Source organism: Bactrocera latifrons, unplaced genomic scaffold, assembly GCF_001853355.1.
Source record: "Bactrocera latifrons isolate USDA-ARS-PBARC rearing strain unplaced genomic scaffold, ASM185335v1 scaffold_440, whole genome shotgun sequence".
NCBI lineage: Eukaryota > Metazoa > Arthropoda > Insecta > Diptera > Tephritidae > Bactrocera > Bactrocera latifrons.
In genome coordinates, this window is record NW_017537091.1 from 185,026 (window position 1) to 193,722 (window position 8,697).

At 38.9% G+C, this 8,697-nt stretch overlaps 1 protein-coding gene across 5 annotated transcripts in view; it reads right to left on the reverse strand.

Moving 5' to 3' along the window:
* The window catches only part of LOC108972981, a 53,882-nt gene that overhangs the window by 41,452 nt on the left and 3,733 nt on the right, over window positions 1-8,697 (reverse strand). Inside the window, exon 1 of one of the 5 annotated variants that reach the window (XM_018939945.1) lies at window positions 8,104-8,293. The exons of 3 other annotated variants lie outside the window; for them this stretch is intronic. The gene's annotated coding sequence lies outside the window, so the exon portion shown is untranslated. Of the gene's footprint in view, window positions 1-2,858; window positions 2,986-8,103; window positions 8,294-8,697 lie in introns of those variants that run through there. One more of the 5 variants, XM_018939946.1, reaches the window with a different exon arrangement.

The following is an 8,697-nucleotide window of genomic DNA, read 5'->3' on the forward strand; positions in this document are numbered from 1 at the left end:
AGGAAGAGGAAGACCTCCACTCCGTTGGAAGGACCAAGTGGAGAAGGACCTGGCTTCACTTGGAATATCTAATTGGCGCCACGTAGTGAAAAGAAGAAACGACTGGCGCGCTGTTGTTAACTCGGCTATAATCGCGTAAGCGGTGGGTACGCCAATCAAGAAGAAGAAGAAGGTTGCCGCTACTGCTAGTAGAAAAAAAGTTATAAGGACTGAATGCGACCAAAATTCAATAAAGATGTTGAAGGTTTTGCTCCCCACAGTACATATTTTCGGGAAAAGTTTAGAATACGGTCCGAGGAAATAAAATGGTTCTGATCGGATTGAGGAGGTTCTCCAGATTAAGAATATATACAGGCGCAGGAAACCAATAGCTTTCGAGATATTTGCGTTTAAAGTTGAAAATTACCACTATTTGAATTACGTATTTTTTGCATTTAAAATTGATTTTACACTTATATCTTTCATTTTTATGTTAATTAACTAACTTTAACTACACATTTTTTTACATTATATCGTGCAAAAATTTAAAATTTATATTTAATATTGAACTTATTGTTTAAATCCAGTTGCAGTCTTTCAAATAATCAGTGTTGTCTTGTCGACATCTTTTGTAAATGAACTAAAAGAAATAAAGAAAATAGATTATAACAAAAAAAAAATTTTTTTTTTGCAGTTTTCTATTGCAAAAAATCTGTCTATTCCCGCCAATGAAGTGTGTCAAGTTAGGCAGTGCTTCAAAAATACAACCCTGTTCGGTACAACACCGGGGTGTGTCAATTTTTATCGCATAAAACTCCTTTTCGTGTTGGCGGCCTTCGGTCAATAAAATAAGCCTAGTCGATTTAACACCCGGGTTTATCATTTCCGCTTTAAATACCTTTTTATTAATCTATTTTTGTTGGTTTGTTTAAATATAACATATTAGTATGGTAATACTCATTATTTGACAGTTTGTAGCTCTTTCTTTATTGTTAAGTAAATATATTACAATAACAATAAGTTAAATATTGAAGAATTAAAATTATTTACTTTAGTATACCATCCCACGATTTCGGGGTTAAAAGTGGTTTGGTTGGATAGGGATGATGCTCCAGATTAAAAAATATATACTTGTTTCCACCGCAAACTTATAGTTGTCGAGATATTTGCATTTAAAGTAAAAAAGTTTGCAGATTTTATCTTGCAATTTCTCTATTTCTAGTAATTATTTACTTCATATTATGCACTTACACTTCCTTAAATTGTTTCTACATATTTTTTTTTCCAGTAATTATTTAGTTATTTGCCTAAAATAAGCATTTTATATTTTACACAATTTTCATTCCATGCACAATAACAAAAGTATTCCTTGTTGACATATAATAAGAGTTGCCATAATTACACATTTATCAAACGAATAAAAATGAATATGAAAACTCAAACGCAGGAAACAAATAAGATCTGAAATAAATTTTCCATTATAATAAAAAAAAGTTCTAAGGCTTATATTTATGTGTAATTGCATCTAATAATTTAACAAAAGATATTATTTACAATATTGATGATTATTTACAATATTTTTCCTCCAAATACATTCAAAAATTTAATTGAAAAAATCATCACAATTATTACAATTGTCTTCAATAAAAAACCGTTTAATTACGCGCCACTGGGACTCGATGTGTTGAGTGTGGGTCCCGTCCTCTGCGACAAACGGATTATCGGGGTCGCTGTAATTAACCCGTCAACGCTCATACCCGTGACTGGACAGACAGTCGTATACCTTCCACCAATCAATACATATAAATACTGCCTTTGCCACGTGCTTCTCTATCAAAGGTATGAGCACCTCAGCAGACCTGACATTGCCGGGACATACCTCCAGCCTAAGATCGTCACACCCATCCTCAATTATCCCAAAAACCCAGTGGCCTTCGACTCACCGCCCTAAAAGAAGAAAAGATATTTTAATTACATAAAAAAAATTATGTTTTATTATTACCTTTGTTGTATTTCCTCTTCCCAAATTTTCTTTAATCTATTTGAACAGTTTTACTAGGGCCACCAATTTTACCTACCGCTACCTATTGGTCAACCTGGTATAATGCTACAGCTTCGCGGCAGTAAATATAACAGTCACATATAGTAGCGCTAGATAAAACTGGTTCCCTGATAAAACTGTTTTTCCTGACTTCCKCATGCGACCAATGAGATGCATACGCATACATTAGATAAAATACATGCGGGAGTGGAATTTTCACATTGTCGAACCAAGTATCGCTGGAACTTGCCAACGCAGTTCGGTTCCGACAACCATCTTTCCGGCATTGGAACATCCCAACAGTGCTACCTTTATTTAATGACAGCGTCATTGGCACTTTATGAGTACGGCAATTTTTAGATTTTAAAATCAAACCTTGTTCTTCGGCTAAGGAAATACTTTTTTCTTTAGAATCAAATGTTTGGATTATTTTTAAAATATTCCACATTGATTTCACTTCCGACGCTTTGAGCACATTGGTTCGCTTTATAACACCTCGACTGGTTGACGCTCCGACACAATTTATTTAAATGCCTTAAGTTATATTTTTATCAATTTAAAACTTATACTACTTACCTGATGAATTTGCACTCATTTTTTAAAATACTACTTAACTTTTTATTATTATATATTTATATATATTTTAAATTTTATACACTTTAAATTTGTAACCGGATTTGCCTGTATCCAATCGCGGAATGCAAATGAAATGAATATGAAACTTATTACAAAACGGGAAAAAAGAAACGGTATATTGCTTAGTTGTAACAATACAACAATGTTATAGAAAATGTTTAAAGAGGGTGATATACCCTATTACACATAACTTTTAGATTACCTTTGTGCATTGGCAGCCTTCAGCGACGCTTAAAAACCCCGGCCGATCCAACCCCAGGGTAAACATTAGTCCATTCGCGTTCCACCTCTTTCGGCATTGGCGGCCTTCGGCCGCGCTTCAAAAAAAATAACCCTGGCCGATCCACCACCGAGGTTTTCATTTTTATTCGTTTGATAAATGTGTAATTATGGCAACACTTATTATCTGTCAACAAGGAACGCTTTTGTTATATGTGCATGAAATGAAAATTATGTACAATATAAAATGCTTATTTTAAGCAAATAACTAAATAGTCACTCAAAAATAAATATGTAGAAACAATGTAATGAAGTGTAAGTGCATAATATGAAATAAATAAATACTAGAAATCGAGAAATTGCAAAATAAAATTTGCAAAATTTTCAACTTTAAATGCAAATATCTCGAAAACTATAAGTTTGCGGCGAAAAGAATTAAATATTTTCTTAATCTGGCACATCAGCCCTATCCAACTATACCACTTTTAACCACGGAATCGTGGGATGGTATACTAAAGCCGACCCAATTGGGGGACGCTATTATAAATCCCAACCAATTTAACTTTTATTTTCACTTTTACATCCCCTAACACGTCACTAAATCGTGTCCAGTTATTTATTTTACAGTAAATGGTTAAATTTTAGATTTCGCGGTTAAAATGGATATGTGCGGATAGAAGAGGTCCTCCAGATTAAGAAAAAATATGTCTAAAGTTGCCGCTGACTTATGGTTTTTGAGATATTTGCTTTACTATTTAACTTTTGTCCGCACAGCAATAAAAGGGTTGCATTCTAACTAATAATCAGTGCTACCGTACGTTCATATTTTACAGAAGAACTAAAAGAAATAAAGTATACAAATAGTACCCCAATTACAGGAAATATATGACACATTAGTCTTTCGCATAGAATTCCTTTGTACATTAGCGGCCGCGCTTCAGAAAAATAACCCTTTGTCGGACCAACACCTGTGCGTGCTCAGTTCTTTTGCGTTGAACTTTTTGCCCGATCCAACACCCGGATTTAACAAGATAATGAGAATTCTGGAAGATTTTACTCATCACACGATAATAAACTTAGTTATGACGTCATAAACTTTCTTTTTTCTTATTTTTATTCCATTACAAAGTATGGTAACACTAATTTTTTGCTTGTTTACAACCACTTTCTTATTTTATGAATAAATGGATTTGAACGTAGCAACTTCACGGACTTTTCTGCCAGTAATGAGTACAGATTTGGTCTTGCTCTCCGCTAGGTTCAGTCCGTTAATTTCAAGCCAATCACTTATTAACGCTTTTGTCCTATTGGTAATCCTAACTATATTGTCTATGTATTCTGCTATAACCACAACAGTGATATCGTCTGCGAACCCAATGATGTGGTAGTTTTTAGGTACCTTCAGTCAAAGTACTTCATCATTCCAGAGTAGCGGACCAAATACAGATCCCTGGGGTACTCTACCAATGACTTTATAAAGGTATAGGGGCACGGAGAAGCGTTTTAGTGCAACCAATATACTATGCCAGGATGCCAAGTTAAGGGCATTTTTTACATCCAGTGTTACAACCATACAGTACTGTGTTTGGGGTTTGTGGTACTCTCACGATCTCCTGATGGAGTGGGTCGGATAGGGAAGAGTACCGAAACTATTTTTTCGATTGTCTGGCACTTGTCGCCAGTGCGGAGTTTCTCCATTACCGTTTTATAAGCGACTCGCCAAGCGTTGTTTGGAAAACTGCTTGCGAAGTTGCTAAGCCCCACTTACGCTGACGCTTATGAATGAGGCAGCATGTACGGCTTTCAGTGTTAGATGGAAGGTTAAGGGAGGGTGGGGATTGAGTGATCATAATTTGAATCAAATTATGGTTACCCCTCAATCCTCTCCCTTGCCTTATGAGAATCCATTGCGGCGATGGCGGATCTCTGGTATTGACTGGAACTAATATGGACTCTCTTTTAGGGATGTAGTGTTGGGAATACCGCTTAGGGTTTTTGAGGAGTTGGGGGTGGACGAGCAAATTGCTCGTCTCTATGAGGTAGTTTCGGGGGTGAATGATAGGGTTTTTGGTAGGTATGAATGTTCTAGAGTTAGCAAAATTAAATGGTGAACGCGTAAGCTAACCTTGAAGAGGACTGTCAGGCGATTGAGGCAAAGGTTTCAACGCGCCCGACGGTCCAATTCTGAGAGGCTATCCCAGTATAGGTATGAATTTAGTTGTGCGGATAGGGAAGCGTTGTTTGGAGATGCTAGTTAAAGTTAAAGAGGAAGATTGGAGAAGTTTTGTGAGAGAGAATAGGAACGACCCCTGGGGTCAGGTCTATAGGATCTGCCGGGGTCGTAGAAGGGAGGATGTCACCTCCCTTCGCGTCGGTGACACTATGTTATCGTCGTGCAGAGAGTGTGCCGGGGTTCTGTTAGGTGCGTTCTTTTCTAGGTCGGAGGTGCAGGTACCTCAAGCACAAGGGGTGCCTGTTCCTCCATTAGATGATGGGGAGTTGGGATACGCCTTTGGCCTGGTTAGGTCTAAACGGTCCCCAGGTTTTGATGGTTTGAACGGAGAGATGTGTAAAAGCTTGTGGAAGTTCATTCCGGAATAACTTGAGGTCATTTTTAATAAGTCCGTCTGGGAGGGATACTTTCCACGCGAGTGGAAAAGTGCCAGGGTTGTTCCTCTCCTGAAGTCCCCCCATAAGATCAGGAGCGATCCTCGAATTTATCGGGGCATCAGTCTCCTTCCAGTACTTGGAAGAGTGCTGGAAAGAGTCATGGTGGAACGGCTTCAGGAGCTAACGCGAGGTATGTGGTCGGATAGGCAGTTTGGGTTTCGGAAAGGACGCATATAGAGGGTGCTTGATTTTATGTTCAGGATGTCGTTGGGAAAATATTAACAAGTATGTCCTTCGCATATCGGCCAGCTCGAGCCACTCTTCTTATGGTCGAAGGTCGCTCGCGGTCTGGGTTAGAGCGGGCGGGAGGAGATCTCTTAGAAGCCGTGAAAACTTGGGGTGTAGGTGTGGTGGTGTACATATCGAGGGGAAAAACGGTGACAATGCTGCTTAAGGGCAGATTGTCACCGGTTCGTCCACGGATTGTCCGTGTGAATAGGCTCAGCATCAGATATGTGACTCAAGTCAAATATCTGGGGTTGACCATGAGTGAAAGGATGTGTTTTACTCCACACTTAACGTATGTGAAAAAACCGACTGCAGGCAACCGTTGCAAAATACTCCGAATTTTTAGGAGCGATTGGGGTCGCGGACGTCGTGCTGTCCGCACCATATATCGTGGCTTGTTTGTGGCCTATGCCACATATGGAGCCCCTGTATAGTGGGAGGCAGCCACGACTGTCTGGGGGTCTCAAAAACTCCTCTCAATCCAGCGTTGTATAACGCTTGCGTGTTTGCTGTATGTCGCACCGTCTCAACGGATGCGATGCAGGTTTTTTAAGTTCCACCCCCGCTTGACCTAATTGTCATACAGCGAGCGGTTGCATTGAGGTTAAGAAGGGGTTTGAGTGTGTCGTTGCTGCGGAACGATTGGATTTCTAACGATGATGTGGAGAGGGAGGGATATCTAGGGAGCAAGAGGCTCCTAGATGATAGGATTAGGAGTAGGTTTGAGGATAACCCAGACTTCAGATTTTGTCCGAGTCTGGGTGTTCTGCTTACGGGGCATGGGCCTCTGAACGCGTTTTTGCATCAGAGGCACCTATCGGATAGGGCAGGGTCGAAAATTGGTCGCATCTAATTGCGGAGTGCCCAATGTACTCGGACATTAGGGATCTGGGTGGTATGGGGATTAGCTGGACTGATGGACAGTTAGATGTTAGTGGCGGGATCTCCACTAGTCGGAATACCGACCAGTTAGGGTTGTTTGCGCGTGAATTATTTAAGCGGCGAAGGCGGTTAGTTCTAAATTAGAGTTAGATTTGTATGATTGGTGTGTGTATGTGATGTACGTATGCGGTCCAACCCCTGGCCACTAGTCCAGAGACGTATGGAAGCTCAACTGGTAGTAGTTTCGGCTACGAGGTCTGACCGGAGACTTAATTCTGGTACCACGGGGAGCAGGATCCCTTGGAGGTAACTCCAACCTGCTCATACGGACTAGCCCCTCGGGGAGTATCGTGGTGGTTGTGGTTAAAACCCAAATGCGGGAAGAACTGACTTCGTCAGTTGAATGTGGAGTTGCATTGCAACCGGGTGCCGGACCCAAAGCACGGCAGAGGTTTTAGATGAGCCTCGAACCCGACCAAGGTGGTTAGTGTGTCCATTCCACACTGCCAATTGGTACTGAAAATGCTTAGCATTCTCAGGGCGCTGATCAACCCATTGGTTTGATCCGTGGAGTAAGGCTGTCGGCAGCGGGTACCCTTAAACACTCCGGACGTTGTACTGGCGGCCTTCCGGCGCGCTTAAAAAAAAAAAATAACTCTGGTCGATCCAACACCGGGGTGTTCATAGTTCTTTCGTGTAGAACTCCTTTCTGCAACTTTTTTTCTTTTATAAGAAATTGCTAAAGATTTTTGGCGTTTTTCATTTATGTATACTCCAATAAAAGTTTTTGCTTATTTTCTTTTGTTGACAACTAGGCAGATATGGCAATACCATTTATTTGCTAGTATGCAACCCTATTCCTGTTGTGCAAATGCCGTGAATTTAACTAAAACAAAATAATTAAAATAAAGCTTTATTTGCAATAAATATTTAAAAAATTAATATAAAAACGTTACAGTTAAGTGTTAGTAAGTGAAAAGTGCATAATATAAGTGAAAATGCTATTCACAATATTCAAATTATCAATTTAAAAGATTTAAATTTTTTAACTTTAAATGCAAATATCTTTAAAACTATAAGTCAGCGTCAACTATACATATTAGGTTGTCAAAAAAAATCTTGCGGTATTTGCGCTAGTTTTTTAGAAAGCTCATTTCACTAAGCGGCTTAGCTACGCAAAAAAATACGAAAACATCCACCAAACTGATCCAACCTTTTGGGAACGTGTCATTTTCACCGATGAGTGTAAATTTAATGTTTTCTCCAACGATGGTCACACCAAAGTCTGGCATAAAAAAAATACTTCCCTGCAATGAAAAAATATTGTTCCCGCCGTTAAGCATGGTGGAGGATCTGTGATGGTGTATGGTTGTATGGCGACTAGTGGTGTCGGACACATAAGATTTATYGATGGAATAATGGATAAACACATGTATAAGGACACCTACATCCCAAATCTCGAGAAACTTGATTTGCCAGGTGAGCCTATCATGACTCAAGACAATGATCCGAAGCACACTTCTGTATTGGTGAAGGAATGGTTGTTGTATAACGTGAAATCGAAGTTGGAACATCCGCCACAATCTCTGGACTTAAATGGGGTTGTGTTTAGTATCGCGCCGGTTAATTTTGGCTCACCGTACCTAAACGAGAGAACCAAATGGAAAATTTTAAACACGCGTGTATGCTTAAATTATCGAACTTTGTTTTAAAACATATTTTATAAAAATCGGTTCACAAATTTTTCCACAAATTCACTTTAAAAAATGCTATTTTTTGCAAATTTCTAAAAATATGCTAGTGTATTTTCATCTGTACCCAAACCAATAATGGATACATTTTCACGCACATATATTACTTATGAATTATAAAAACCACTAGTAATATTTTTAATTACTTTTGATTGTTAATTTCTTTGTAAATCTTTAAACAAAATACATCTTTTTCTGCATTGAGTTCAATAATGCGAAAAACCAAAATGACTGCCTAATTTGAACTGTCAAATTACCGAGAAAGCACGAACAAAAGGGAATAAATTAAAC